A 15,931-nucleotide genomic window follows, 5' to 3' on the forward strand; every position below is an offset into this window, starting at 1 on the left:
ACTATGTAACCATGGGAAGATGAGAGGACTTATAGCTCAATTCTATTCCCACAAATACTTACAGAAATTGATTTCTTTAACCTTTTAAACCCTCTAAGAGGTGTTGACACTAATTGTATTAAGGTCAAATAACTCTGCAGACATCTTGGATTGAACCAAATTCTGCTGCAGATTTTAACGTTTAGCTACTCAACAAGGTGTTGGTCGGTTAACTCAGCTGGTTAGTGTGTGGTGCTATTAACATGGAGGTTGTGGGTTCAATCCCCACACTGACCATGTGAAGGGCTGAGGTGGGCTAACTAGCCAAGTTTGCAGTGCTGTGTCAGGGTTGCTGATTGCTTCAGGTTACGGGTGCTATAGAGAGGAGGGGGAGTGGCATTTTTGATAAGGGATAGCATTACAGCTGTACTGAGGGAGGATATTCCTGGAAATACATCCAGGGAAGTTATTTGGGTGGAACTGAGAAATAAGAATGGGATGATCACCTTATTGGGATTGTATTATAGACCCCCCAATAGTCAGAGGGAAATTGAGAAACAAACTTGTAAGGAGATCTCAGCTCTCTGTAAGAATAATAGGGTAGTTATGGTAGGGGATTTTAACTTTCCAAACATCGACTGGGACTGCCATAGTGTTAAAGGTTTAGATGGAAAGGAATTTCTTAAGTGTGTACAAGACAACTTTCTGATTCAGTATGTGGATGTACCTACTGGAGAAGGTGCAAAACATGACCTACTCTTGGAAAATAAGGCAGGGCAGGTGACTGAGGTGTCAGTGGGGGAGCATTTGGGGCCAGCGACCATAATTCTATTCGTTTTAAAATAGTGATGGAAAAGAATAGACCAGATCTAAAAGTTGAAGTTCTAAGCTGGAGAAAGGCTAATTTTGTCGGTATTAGGCAAGAAGTTTTGAAAACTGATTGGGGGCAGATGTTTGCAGGTAAAGGGACGACTCTAAAATGGGAAGCCTTCAGAAATGAGATTACAAGAATTCAGAGAAAGTATATTCCTGTCAGGGTGAAAGGGAAGGCTGGTAGGTATAGGGAATGCTGGATGACTAAAGAAATTGAGGGTTTGGCTAAGAAAAAGAAGGAAGCATATGTCAGGTACAGACAGGATAGATCAAGTGAATCCTTAGAAGAGTATAAAGAAAGTAGGAGTATACTTAAGAGGGAAATCAGGAGGGCAAAACGGGTACATGAGATAGCTTTGGCAAATAGAATTAAGGAGAATCCAAAGGGGTTTTACAGATATATTAAGGACAAAAGGAAAACTAGGGAGAGAATAGGGCCCCTCAAAGATCAGCAAGGTGGCCTTTGTGCGGAGCCACAGAAAATGGGGGAGATACTAAATGAATATTTTGCATCAGCATTTGCTGTGGAAAAGGATATGGAAGATATAGTCTGTAGGGAAATAGATGGTGACATCTTGCAAAATGTCCAGATTACAGAGGAGGAAGTGCTGGATGTCTTGAAATGGTTAAAAGTGGATAAATCCCCAGGACCTGATCAGGTGTACCCAAGAACTCTGTGGGAAGTTAGAGAAGTGATTGCTGGGCCTCTGGCTGAGATATTTGTATCATCGATAGTCACAGGTGAGGTGCTGGAAGACTGGAGGTTGGCAAAGTGGTGCCACTGTTTAAGAAGGGCGGTAAAGACAAGTCAGGGAACTATAGACCAGTGAGCCTGACCTCGGTGGTGGGCAAGTTGTTGGAGGGAATCCTGAGGGACAGGATGTACATGTGTTTGGAAAGGCAAGGACTGATTCGGGATAGTCAACATGGCTTTGTGCGTGGGAAATCACGTCTCACAAACTTGATTGAGTTTTTTGAAGAAGTAACAAAGAAGATTGATGAGGACAGAGTAGTAGATGTGATCTATATGGACTTCAGTAAGGCGTTCGACAAAGTTCCCCATGGGGGTCTGATTAGCAAGGTTAGATCTCATGGAATACAGGGAGAACTAGCCATTTGGATACAGAACTGGCTCAAAGGTAGAAGACAGAGGGTGGTGGTGGAGGGTTGTTTTTCAGACTGGAGGCCTGTGACCAATGGAGTGCCACAAGGATCGGTGCTGGGTCCTCTACTTTTTATCATTTACATAAATGATTTGGATGCGAGCATAAGAGGTACAGTTAGTAAGTTTAGAGATGACACCAAAATTGGAGGTGTAGTGGACAGCGAGGAGGGTTACCTCAGATTACAACAGGATCTTGACCAGATGGGCCAATGGACTGAGAAGTGGCAGATGGAGTTTAATTCAGATAAATGTGAGGAACTACAGTTTGGGAAAGCAAATCTTAGCAGGACTTATACACTTAATGGTAAGGTCCTAGGGAGTGTTGCTGAACAAAGAGACCTTGGAGTGTAGATTCATAGCTCCTTGAAAGTGGAGTCGCAGGTAGATAGGCTAGTTAAGAAGGCATTTGGTATGCTTTCCTTTATTGGTCAGAGTATTGAGTACAGGAGTTGGGAGGTCATGTTGCAGCTGTACAAGACATTGGTTAGGCCACTGTTGGAATATTGCAAGCAATTCTGGTCTCCTTCCTATCAGAACGATGTTGTAAAACTTGAAAGGGTTCAGAAAAAATTTACAAGGATGTTGCCGGGGTTGGAGGATCTGAGCTACAGGGATAGGCTGAACAGGCTGGGGTTATTTTCCCTGGAGCGTCGGAGGCTGAGGGGTGACCTTATAGAGGTTTACAAAATTATGAGGGGCATGAAAAGGATAAATAGACAAAGTCTTTTCCCTGGGGTCGTGGAGTCCAGAACTGGAGGTTTAGGGTGAGAGGGGAAAGATATAAAAGAGACCTAAGGGGCAACCTTTTCACACAGAGAGTGGTACATGTATGGAATAAGCTGCCAGAGGATGTGGTGGAGGCTGGTACAGTTGCAACATTGAAGAGGCATTTGGATGGTTATTTGAATAGGAAGGGTTTGGAGGGATATGGGCTGGCAGGTGGGACTAGATTGGGTTGGGATATCTGGTCGGCATGAATGGGTTGGATCGAAGGGTCTGTTTCCATGCAATGAAACAATGACATTTTTTATTTCAAAGCTATACATTATTCATAAAAAATAAATTTATATAATATACATAGTCACAAGTGCAGTTCAGTTCTGTACAGTAGCATATCAAGAAAACAAACAATAGAGTTTGACTCTATCTAAATAAACCAAAGACATCTCTTACCTGAACTGGATTTTACATAATTTGAGACAGCAACAAGGTCTGATAACTGAACAGATCCCAGTTTAACTTCGGCAGAAGGACCTCAGACAGTAGTCTTTCCCCATGGAGCTTTGGGAGCAGTTGCCCCAAGCTTCAGTGCATCTCTGCATCTCTCAGTACATGGTCCTGGACTTTGGAATGTGCCGGTCTGCAACATTTGTTTGAGGTCAACTCCTTGTACTGGAAGAGCAACAAGTTTTGAGTGGACCAAAGAGCATCTTTCACAGAGTTGTTGGCCCTTAAAGTGCAGTCAATGCTTGTCTCGGTGTGTGTCCCAGGGAACAGACCATAGAGGACAGAGTCCTATATCACGTAACTGCTCAGGACAAACCTCGACAAAAACCACTGCATCTTCCTCCAGACTTCCTTTGCAAAGGCACATTCCAGAAGGAGATGTGTGACAGTCTGAACACCCCAGCAGCCACTTCAAGGGCAGTGTGCAGTGGCACAGACAGACCGGGCAGACAAGAAGGATTTCACAGGCTGTGCCATTATCACTATCAAACAAACAATGTCTTGGTGCTTGTTGGAAACTTCTGGTGATAAGACAGTCTACTCAGAGAATCATGTGACAGGATCTACCCCCTCCTTTACCCACAGGGTATCAAGGATGATATGTGTTGACCACTTCCTGTTGTACTTGTGGTCAAAGGTGTATTTTTTTGCAAATTTCTCCACAGAGGACAGGTGGTACAGAATGGTGCAACTACCTGGAGTGTTCTGTGGCAACAAGACCTGCCTCATTCTTCACAATACTGGGGACAGGTAGAATCTCAGTACAAAGTGACACGGTGATTGCGTATTAAGGCTCTATGCACAGCTTGATGCAGCCACACACAAAGGTGGTCATTAGGATGAGTGTGATGTTGGGTACGTTCTTGCTCCCCGTCCAGAGTTTTGTAAATGGACTTCCTCCAGACCTGGTCCATCTTCGATCTCCAAGTGAAGTGGAAGGTGACTCAGGTGACTGCAACAGCGTAGATTCAGGAAATGGGCCAGACCTGTGCCAAGTACAATAGACAGAGCGCCTCGCACCTGATATCTGCAATGGAGAAGGAGTGGTGTTTCTAAAACACCCGCTTCCGCCTCACCTTGGCAATGTGCTTCTCCCAAGATTTTGTGCATTTCTCAGCCCCTCCAAACTGGAGAAGAAATTGCGGGAGCCCTGGCTGATATTTTTGCATCATTGTTAGCCATGAGTGAGGTCTTGGAAGACTGGAGGGTAGCGAAAGTTGTGCCTTTATTCAAGAAAAACTGCAAAGAAAAGCCTGGGAACTATAGACCAATAAGCCTAACATCTGAGGTAGCTAAGTTACTTGAGACGATTCTGAGAAATAATATATACATGCGTTTGGAAAGACAGGGTTTGATTAGGAATAGTCAGCATGGCTTTGTGCGTGGGAGATCATGCCTCACAAATTTCTTACAGTTCTTGGAACAAGTGACCAGGAAGGTTGACAAGGGCAGGGCGGTAGACATAATCTATGTGGATTTCAGTAAGGCCTTTGATAAGGTTCCACATGGTAAGCTGCTCTGGAAGGTTAGATTACATAGAATTGTGGGGGAGCTGGCAAACTGGATACACAGTTGGCTTGATGGTAGGAAGCAGAGGGTAATAGTCATAGGATAATTGTCGGACTGGAGGCTTGTGACTAGTGGAGTGCCTCAGGGGTCAGTGCTGGGCCCATTGTTCTGTGTTATCTATATCAATGATTTGGATGAGAATGTACAAGGCATGATTAGTAAGTGTGCAGATGACACTAAAATAGACAGTATCATGGATAGTGAGGAAGGTTATCAGGAACTGCAGCAGGACCTTGATCAGCTGGGGAAGTGGGCCGAGATTTGGCAAATGGAGTTGAATACAGAAAAGTGTGAGGTCTTGCATTTTGTTAAGTCAAATCAAGGTAGGAGTTTCATGGTGAATGGAGGGGCCTTAAGGAGTGCAGTGGAACAGAGGGACCTTGGAGTTCAGGTGCGTGGTACTCTGAAAGTGGACTTACAGTTAGACAGGGCAGTGAAGAAGTTTTTTGCACAGTATAGAAGTTTGGAAGTCATATTGCAAGTGTACAGGACGTTGGTGAGGCTGAACATGGAGCATTGTGTTCAGTTTTGGTCACCTTGCTACAGGAAGCATGCACTGGAAAGAGTGCAGAAGAAATTAACAAGGATGTTACCAGAACTCAACAGTCTGAGTTTTAGGGAGAAGTTGAACAAGATAGGGCTTTTCTATTTAAAGCGTAGGAAACTGAGGGGGGATCTTATAGAAGTGTATAAGATCATGAGAGGCTTGGATAGGGTGAATGCACTCAATCTTTTTCTCAGGGTGGGGAATCAAGGACTGCAGGGCATCAGTTTAAGGTTAGAGGGGAAAGAATAAAAGGGATCCTGAGGTTTTTACAGAGGGTGGTATACATATTGAATGAGCTGGCAACGGAAATGGTTGAGGCAGGTACATTAACAACATTTAAAATGCATTTAGACAAATACATGGATAAGAATGGTTTAGAAGGATATGGGCCAAGTGCAGGGATACGGGGTTAGTGTGCATGGACCAGGTTGGCCCAATGGGTCTGTCTCCCTACTGTAGGACTCTATGATTCCGGTGACTCAGTGATTAGCACTGCTGCCTCACAGCTCCAGCCTCGGGTGACTGTCTGCATGGAGTTTACACATTCTCTCCATGTCTGCATGGGTTCCCTCCAAGTGGTCCAGTTTCCTCCCAAACTCCAAAGATGTGCAGGTGAGATGAATTGGCCATGCTCAATTGCCCAAAGTGTTCAGGGATGTGTAGATTAGGCGCATTCATGGGGGTAAATGTAGAGTAATAGGGTAGGGGCTTGGGCCTGGGTGGGTTACTCTTCAGAAGGTCAGTGTGGACTTGTTGGGCCGAATGGCCTGGTTTTATGACTCTATGATTCTATGATTCTATGACTCTTATCACCCATGTACAGGGAGGCTTTGACCTGCAGGCCTTCACTGCTTGGACTAGACATTCCTCTCTGGCTCGCACCCTTCCTGAGGGCCTCAGCAAAAGGCTCTATACACCGTACAAATGAGGCAGGAGAGAGTGAGCAGCCCTGCCTGACTCCAGATATGATCGGGAAGCTTTTCTTATTCCCACCATTGATTGAGACTCCACTAATAATGTTGCTGTAGAGCAGTAGATTCCAAGCACAAATTCCCTCCCCAGTGCACATTTTATATGTAGATATGCGATATCCTGTTAAAGGCCTTCACCAAATCCAGAGCTTGCCTGACCTGGTTGGCGATGACCTTAGACAGGATTTTGTAGTTTACATTCACCAGTGAAATTGGACACCAATTTCTAATTTCCTCCTTGTCCCCCTTCTGCTTGTAGATGAGGTGATGATATCTTTTTTCATGGAATCACACATGTTACCTGACTGAAGCATACTGTTATACACCTCTCGCAGATCCTGGCAATGTCCCACAAAGCTGAATACAACTGAGACAGTAAGCTATCACTTTTGAGTGTTTTATTTTTTTCTAAGGACTCAAGGGCCTTCATCAGCTCATCCAGAGATAACAGCTAGCCCAGCTTCTCCCACATGCTGTTGTCTAAGAACTCCGTGATAGAGAACAGGAACAACTGGGAGGCGGCGCTGTTTGTGGGCTTCATGTCACACAGACTGACATAAAAGGATTTGCTGATTTTCGGAATGTCAGACTGCCCTGACATTGCAACGGAATTTTCTTCCTTCAGGCTGATGAGCACAGAGCTCTCCTTCTGTACCTTCTGGAAGAAGAAATGCAAGCACGACCCATCCCGCTCCAAGATGTGGACCTGGACCAGAAGATTATCTTGGAGGCCTCTGAGGTAAAGAGTGAAGCTTGCTGGCTGTTCACCTCTGGAGATCCTCCGTGACATCAACTCCCAGAAGTAGGTTCTGCATGGTTTTCAGGAGCTTGGACAGTTTTCCACATCTCTTTCTCACCTTCTGAACACCTTTGAGGATAAAAAAATCTCTTTATGTTCCCCTTGATGGTTTCGTAACAGTCCACTGGAGACTCAAAAAAAGGGCTTCATGGTTCTCCAACCCGTGAAATCCCTTTTGAGCTCCTCAATGTTTTCTGGGGTTAACTATCTCACATTCAGCTTCGACATATCCTTGCCAGTCCATCCTATAGATGACAGTCAGCTAGCAGGAGGCAGTGGTCAGAGAAAAATAATGGCATGAAGTTGGTGGATCTGACCGAGAGCGTGTGGGACACAAACAGGAAGTCCATCCTTGAGTAGATAGACCGGTCTGGCCATGACCAGGTGTATCTGCACTGAACTCCATTTGCAGGGAGTAATGCAGTTTGGCAACTTGAACTGTTTCCATCAGGAATCTGGGTGTGGCATCTGGCTTGCTGTCAGCCCCTCTAGATTATAGAACATAGAACATAGAACATTACAGCGCAGTACAGGCCCTTCGGCCCTCGATGTTGCGCCGATCAAAGCACACCTAACCTACACTAAGCCACTATCCTCCATATACCTATCCAATGCCCGCTTAAATACCCATAAAGAGGGAGAGTCCACTACTGCTACTGGCAGGGCATTCCATGAACTTACGACTCGCTGAGTGAAGAACCTACCCCTAACATCAGTCCTATATCTACCCCCCCTTAATTTAAAGCTATGCCCCCTTGTAATAGCTGACTCCATACGTGGAAAAAGGTTCTCACTGTCAACCCTATCTAACCCCCTAATCATCTTGTACACCTCTATCAAGTCACCCCTAAACCTTCTTTTCTCCAATGAAAACAACCCCAAGTGCCTCAGCCTTTCCTCATAGGATCTTCCTACCATACCAGGCAACATCCTGGTAAACTTCCTCTGCACCCGTTCCAGTGCCTCCACATCCTTCCTATAGTATGGCGACCAAAACTGCACACAATATTCCAGATGCGGCCGCACCAGAGTCTTATACAACTGCAGCATGACCTCAGGACTCCGGAACTCAATTCCTCTACCAATAAAAGCCAGTACGCCATATGCCTTCTTCACTGCACTATTTACCTGGGTGGCAACTTTCAGAGATCTGTGTACATGGACACCAAGATCCCTCTGCTCTTCCACACTACCAAGTATCCGACCATTAGCCCAGTACCCCATCTTTTTATTACTCTTACCAAAGTGAATCACCTCACACTTAGCTACATTGAACTCCATTTGCCACCTTTCTGCCCAGCTCTGCAGCTTCTCTATATCCCGCTGTAACCTGCCACATCCTTCCTCACTGTCTACAACTCCTCCGACTTTCGTATCATCTGCAAACTTGCTCACCCAACCTTCTAACCCTTCCTCCAGGTCATTTATAAAAATGACAAACAGCAATGGTCCCAAAACAGATCCTTGCGGAACACCGCTAGTGACGGCACTCCAAGATGAACCTTTGCCATCAACTACTACCCTCTGTCTTCTTCCAGCCAGCCAATTCCTAATCCAAACCTCCAACTCACCCTCAATGCCATATCTCTGTATTTTCTGCAGTAGCCTACCATGGGGGACCTTATCAAACGCCTTACTAAAATCCATATATACCACATCTACCGCTTTCCCCTCATCTACCTCCTTAGTCACCTTCTCAAAGAATTCAATAAGGTTTGTGAGGCACGACCTGCCCTTCACAAAACCATGCTGACTATCCTTGATCACATTATTCTTATCCAGATGTGCATAAATCCTATCCCTTACAATTCTCTCTAAGACTTTGCCCACAACAGAAGTGAGACTCACTGGCCTATAGTTACTAGGATTATCCCTACTCCCCTTCTTGAACAAGGGAACCACGTTTGCTAGCCTCCAGTCCTCTGGCACTACTCCTGTAGACAAAGAGGACACAAAAATCAAGGCCAATGGCTCTGCAATCTCCTCCCTTGCTTCCCAGAGAATCCTAGGATAAATGCCATCAGGCCCAGGGGACTTATCTATTTTCACCCTTGCCAGAATTTCCAATACTTCTTCTCTACATATCTCAAAGCCATCCATTCTACTTATTCGTGCCTCAGTATTCATATCGACAACAATGTCCTGTTCCTGAGTGAATACTGACGAAAAGTATTCATTCAGTGCCTCCCCAATCTCTTCAGCCTCCACACGCAGCTTCCCATTACTATCCTTGATTGGACCTATTCCTACCCTAGTCATTCTTTTATTCCTAACATACCTATAGAAAGCCTTTGGGTTTTCCCTAATCCTACCAACTAAGGACCTCTCATGTCCCCTCCTTGCTGCTCTTAGCTCTCTCTTCAGGTCCTTCCGGGCTACCTTATAACTCTCAATCGCCCCTATTGAACCTTCACGCCTCATCTTTACAAAGGCCGCCCTCTTCCATTTAACAAGGGATTCCAATTCCTTATTAAACCACGGCTCCCTCACACGACCCTTTCCTCCCTGCCTGATAGGTACGTACTTATCAAGGACACTCAATAGTTGCTCCTTGAACAAGTTCCACATATCAATTACGCTCTTGCCTTGGAATCTACTTTTCCAATCCACACTTCCTAAGTCATGCCTCAACGCATCATACTTTCCCTGCCCCCAGCTATAACTCTTGCCCTGTAGTACACACTTATCCCTCTCCATCACGAGTGTAAAAATCACCGAATTGTGGTCACTGTCCCCAAAGTGCTCACCTACCTCTAGTTCTAATACCTGGCCTGGTTCGTTACCCAGAACCAAATCCAGTATGGCCTCACCTCTTGTTGGCTTATCTACATATTGTGTCAGGAAACTCTCCTGCACACATTGCACAAACACTGACCCATCTAACGAACTGGAGCTATAGCTTTCCCAATCAATATCAGGAAAGTTAAAGTCTCCCATAACAATCACCCTATTACTGTCACTCTTCTCCTGAATCATCTTCACAATCCTTTCTTCAACGATTCTAGGACTATTAGGAGGCCTGTAAAAGACTCCTAACAGGGTGACCTCACCTCTCCTATTCCTAACCTCAACCCAAACTACCTCAGATGGCAAATCTTCGTCCATCTTCCTTTCCACCGCTGTAATACTATCTTTGACAAGCAAAGCCACAACCGCCCCTCTTTTACCCCCACCTCTGACCCTACTAAAACATTTAAACCCTGGAACCTGCAACAGCCAATCCTGTCCCTGATCTAGCCATGTCTCCGTAATAGCCACAACATTGAAGTCCCAGGTACCAACCCACGCTGCAAGTTCACCTACCTTATTTCGTATACTTCTGGCATTAAAGTATACACACTTCAAACCACTCTTCTGTTTACAGGCACCCTCCTTTAAGATTGATGCCATATTCCTAACCTCCCTACACTCCAGGTCCTGCACCCTAAAGCTACAGTCTAGGTTCCCATGCCCCTGCAGAGTTAGTTTAAACCCCCCCAAAGAGCACTAGCAAACCTCCCCCCCAGGATACTGGTGCCCCTCAGGTTCAGGTGCAGACCATCCTGTTTATAGAGGTCCCACCTTCCCCAGAAAGAACCCCAGTTATCCAAGTACCGAAATCCCTCCCTCCTGCACCATCCCTGTAGCCACGTATTTAACTCTTCTCTCTCCCTATTCCTCGACTCTCTATCACGTGGCACGGGTAACAAACCAAAAGATTGTCCATCTGCATCAATGATGCCATGTGTCCTGACCTCCTGCAGGTTCGGCCCCACTTATGGAGGGCGGGTGCAGGATGTTCCCACTGCCATCCACTTTGAGGGTCACCCTGCCGCGTGCTGGTCCAGATTCCAAAGCGGTCCACTATAATGGTGCTGCCTGCTTCAAGCTGTATGCACCTGCCAAGATGTGGGGGTTGTACATATGGATTGTAACAACCTTGTCCTTTGAGAAATGTAACAATGACCCTTGCTGTCAATGTTTTCATCAGCTTAGTAATTCTGATTGTTTGCAGTATAGGGTTTTTACATATCTCAACTGCACACCCTATCATTCATGTGGGGCTGACAGAAAAATAATCACAACAAGTTAGAAATAATAGAGAATATTTCCTTGGCCTTAGCAAATCACTGAAATATCGATCCCTTGTGATTGTGTGAGACCTACATGGTTGCCCCAGGTACAGTGGGCAAGTGTAGAGGTGGTACAAATGATTGGATGAGGGTAGAGGGAATTGGGGGAAAGTTTCTCCACGATTGTTTCTCTCAGTTAAAGAAGAATTGCCCTTTAAAAGCAAATCAGAAATTCTTCCTTTGACCAATGAGAACAGAGGACAAAGGACAGAGGACAATAGACAGAGGAATACTGCCCCTTTTCAAAGTTTAGTTATAGCAGAAATCAAAAGGGTTCCCTGATCTCAATATCAGTCTTGAAATATCTGGATAACAATGATGGAGTGAATGAATGCAATTTCCTATGTCCATATTTCGGAGGCAAGAAAAAAAAGCCTCAGGCCTTAGGAGGATTACCAAAGCAAAACTTTACAGAATTTGCCTGCCTTTATGAGTGCAGAATACATATCACATGACATTGTTTTGAAACTGAATCTGCTGAGGTCAGCTTTGGGGTGGCGGGGGGAGGGAGCCAGTGCTGTTTGCACCATCTCCCTGGTCTGTACGCATTTCCTCCGGGTGCTCTGGTTTCCTCCCACAGTCTGTAGATGTGCAGATTAGGTGGATTGGCCACGCTAAATTGCCCTGTAGTGTCCATGGGTGTGCAGGCTAGGTGGGTTAACTAAGATTAGTGTGGGGCTACGAGAATTGGGCGGGATGCTCTTCGGAGAGTTGATGGAGACTCAATGGGCTGAATGACCTCTATATGCACTGTAGGACTTCTATGATTCGAACAGAAAATCTCAGATCCCAGTCCCAATTTGTCAGGTGATCTTACTGAGAATCTCAGAAGATGTGCCTCTGACCTCTGCACCATTGGTCTAGCAGGGTGGGGGGGGGGGGGGGGGGGGGGTGAGAGAGGGACCTTACTGATCAATTCTAATGAAAGATCATCAGCCTGAAACATTAACTCTTATCCTCTCTTTACAACTACTTTTTGACAAGCCTAGTTTTTCCAATATTTACTATTTTAAAGCAAGTTTTTGGAATCTTATGTTTTGTTTTTGGTACTCAGCGATTTCACACCAGACTTCTATTTAATTATCACATCTTGAACATTTTTCCTTTCAGAAACTGTTGACGTTAATGTAAAATCATGGAATTTCTACAGTGCAGAACAAATCAATTTGACCCATCAAATCCACACCAATCCTCCGAAGAGATCCCACCCAGACCAAGCTCCCACTCCACTCCTGAAACCCTGCATTCACCATGGTTAACTTACTTAACCTGCATATCCCTGAACAGTACAGGGCAATTTAGCATGGCCAATCCACCTAATCTGCACATCTTTGGACTGTGGAAGGAAACCTAGTGGGGAAGGCAGTGGAGTTTCTGGGTGTGATTGAGGACACAGTAAACAAACTCATCCCAAAGCAAAGAAAGATTATCTGGGTGGACAAAGAAAGTCAGGAAATGTATCAAAAACAAAAGAGAGCCTATAAAGTGGCCAAGAGCACAGGGAAAACAGAAGATTGGGAAGGTTACAAAAACAACAGAGGATAACAAAGAGAGAAATAAGGAAATGAAAGGATCAAATATGAAGGCAGGCTAACTAGTAATATTAGAAACGATAGTAAAAGTTTCTTTCAATATATAAGAAACAAATGAGAGGTAAAAGTAGACATTGGGCCATTCCAAATTGATGATGGAAGGCTAATGATGGGAGATAAGGAAATAGCTTAAGAACTTAATAGGTACTTTGTGTCAGTCTTCACAGTGCGAGACATGAGTAAAAATCCCAACAATTAAGGAGAGTCAGGGGGGCAGAGTTGAGTAAGGTAGCCATTATAAAAGAGAAAGTGCTAGAAAAGCTAAAAGGTCTAAAAATTGATAAATTTCCTGGCCCCAATGGGCTACATCCGAGAGTTCTGAGGGAGGTGGCTGACGAAATAGCGGAGGCATTGGTTGTGATCTTTCAAAAGCAACTGGAGCCAGGGAAAGTCCCAGATGATTACAAAATCGCTGTTGTAACCCCCTTGTTCAAGAAAGGATCAAGACAAAAGTTGGAAAATTATAGGCCGATTAGCCTAACCTTGGTTGTTGGTAAAATTCTCAAATCCATTGTTAAGGATGAGATTCCTAAGATTAAATTAGATTCCCTACAGTGTGGAAACAGGCCCTTCAGCCCAACCAGTCCATACCAACCCATCGAAGAGTAACTCACCCCAACCCATTTCCCTCTGACTGATGCACCTAACACTATGTTCAATGTAGCATGGCTAATTCACCTGACCTGCACATCTTTGGACTGTCGGAGGAAACCCACGCAGACACGGGAAGAATATACAAACTCCACACAGACAGTCACCCAAAGCTGGAATTGAACCTGGGACCCTGGTTCTGAGGCAGCAGTGCTAACCACTGAGCCGCCATGCCAATTCTTGGAAGTGCAAGGTTGGATTAGAACAAGTCAGCATGGATTTAGTAAGGGGAGGCCGTGCCTGACAAACCTGTTAGAATTATTTGAAGAGGTAACAAGTAAGTTAAAGTTAACCAGGGAAACCCAGTGGATGCTATCTACCTAGACTTCCAAATGGCCTTTGATAAGGTGCTTCACGGGAGGCTGCTGAGTAAAATGAGGGCCCATGGTGTTTGAGGTGAGCTACTGGTATGATTGAGGATTGGCTGTCTGACAGAAGGCAGATAGTTGGGATAAAAGGTTCTTTTTTTGGAATGGCAGCCAGTGACAAGTGGTGTCCTGAAGGGTTCAGTGTTGGGGCCGCAGCTGCTCACTTTATATATTAACGCTCTGGATGAAGAGACTGGGGGCATCTGGTGAAGTTTGCCGAAGATATGAAGTTCGGTGGACAGGCAGGTAGTATGCAGAGGCAGAAAGATTTAGACAGTTTAGGGGTGTGGTCCAGGAAATAGCTGATGAAATTCAACGTGAGCAAATGCGAGGTCTTGCACTTTGGAAAAAAGAATACAGGCATGGACTATTTTCTAAATAGTGAGAAAATTCATAAAGCCAAAGTACAAAGGGATCTGGGAGTGCTAGTCCAGGATTCTCTAAAGGTTGACTTGCAGGTTGAGTCCGTGATTAAGAAAGCAAATGTAATGTTGTCATTTATCTCAAGAGGGTGGGAATATAAAAGCAGTGATGTACTTCTGAGACTTTATGAAGCTCTAGTTAGGCCCCATTTAGAATACTGTGTCCAAGTTTGGGCCCAACACCTCAAGAAGGACGTACTGGCATTGGGGCGTGTCCAGCGGAGATTCACACAGATGATACCTGGAATGGTAAGCCTATCATACGATGAATGGTTGAGGATCCTGGGATTGTATTCATTAGAGTTTAGAAGGTTGAGGGGAGAACTAATAGAAACTTAGAAGATAATGCATGGCTTAGAAAGGGTGGACGCTGGGAAGTTGTTTCCGTTAGGTGGCGAGACTAGGACTCGTGGGCACAGCCTTAGAACTAGAGGGGGTCAATTTAGAATGGAAATGAGGAGACATTTCTTCAGCCAGAAAATGGTGGGCCTGTGGAATTCATTGGCATGGACTGCAGTGGAGGCCGGGACATTAAATGTCTTCAAGGCAGATATTGATAAATTCTTGATCTCGCAAGGAATTAAGGGCTTCGGTGGGAGTTGAAATACCCATCAGCCATGATTAAATTACAGAGTGGACCCGATGGGCTGAATGGCCTGATTTCCACTCCTATGTCTTATGGTCTTATCATTTGAGCTAAATATACATTAATAACAAGTTCTAAATACCACCAAATTCCTTTTGGGTAAATATTCCAAATTTATGATAGATCTGTAGATATTTTACAGAAAAATCCAGGTCAAAAGCTTTTGTGTTTATCCTTTTAAAAGTCATTTAAAAGTCATCCTTTTAAAAATAGTGAAGAACTGCAGATGCCAGAAATCAGAAGCAAAACCAAAGACTGCTGGAAAAAGTCAGCAGGTCTGGCAGCATCTGCAGACAGAAAATAGTTAATCTTTCGGGTTGGGTGGACCCTTCTTCTTTATAATGCAGGAAGCAATCTCTCAAATTTACACTGTCAGCATTTCCACTCTGTTATCCACTGTGATATTTTGTTGTCACAGAAGTCTATCCAATGTAGAAAAGAAAATCAGTGACCCTGCAATAAGTAAACTGTAGCGATACTTGTGCTGATACTTGTGCTGTTGTGTCGGTGCTTGAGTCATTTTATGGGGCCACTAATATTCATGGATAACATGAAGCATACTTCAGACAGCCTATTGTTGAAATGAATGAATTTAGCAAAACACTAACTCTTTGCTATGAGTTGGGCTCCATGCCAATAAACATGAACAAAATGCAATGCATTAGGAAAGTCTATGTATTCAAATTGCAAAAGTTAAAACACCAGTCAAACTCGTTTAGGTAGATGCGTCTCTCATAAAGCGTGTTTGTATTACAACATTGCGACCTGTGAGCCCCACACCACATATGACTGCACTCTGAATTTCAATTGACTAGCATTTTATAAACTAAATTTTGCAAACATATCCTTGTAATTTGAGCATAAACTACAACTACAATATATAGCCTGCAAACTAGATTGAAAGTTTGAAGAATGCAACTAGGCTGGTCTGTCTTTCTCAGTTACACATAACCTTGAGCCATTTCATCAGCTGGTCTGTGCAGATTCAACAATATGTTTACAGATCTGGA

At 44.4% G+C, this 15,931-nt stretch overlaps 1 protein-coding gene across 1 annotated transcript in view; it reads right to left on the bottom strand.

Moving 5' to 3' along the window:
- Positions 1 to 15,931, bottom strand: part of LOC140486861 (fructose-1,6-bisphosphatase isozyme 2-like) — a 58,058-nt gene that overhangs the window by 25,227 nt on the left and 16,900 nt on the right. The gene's annotated exons all lie outside the window — the stretch shown is intronic.

Source organism: Chiloscyllium punctatum, chromosome 2 (genome assembly GCF_047496795.1).
Source record: "Chiloscyllium punctatum isolate Juve2018m chromosome 2, sChiPun1.3, whole genome shotgun sequence".
NCBI lineage: Eukaryota > Metazoa > Chordata > Chondrichthyes > Orectolobiformes > Hemiscylliidae > Chiloscyllium > Chiloscyllium punctatum.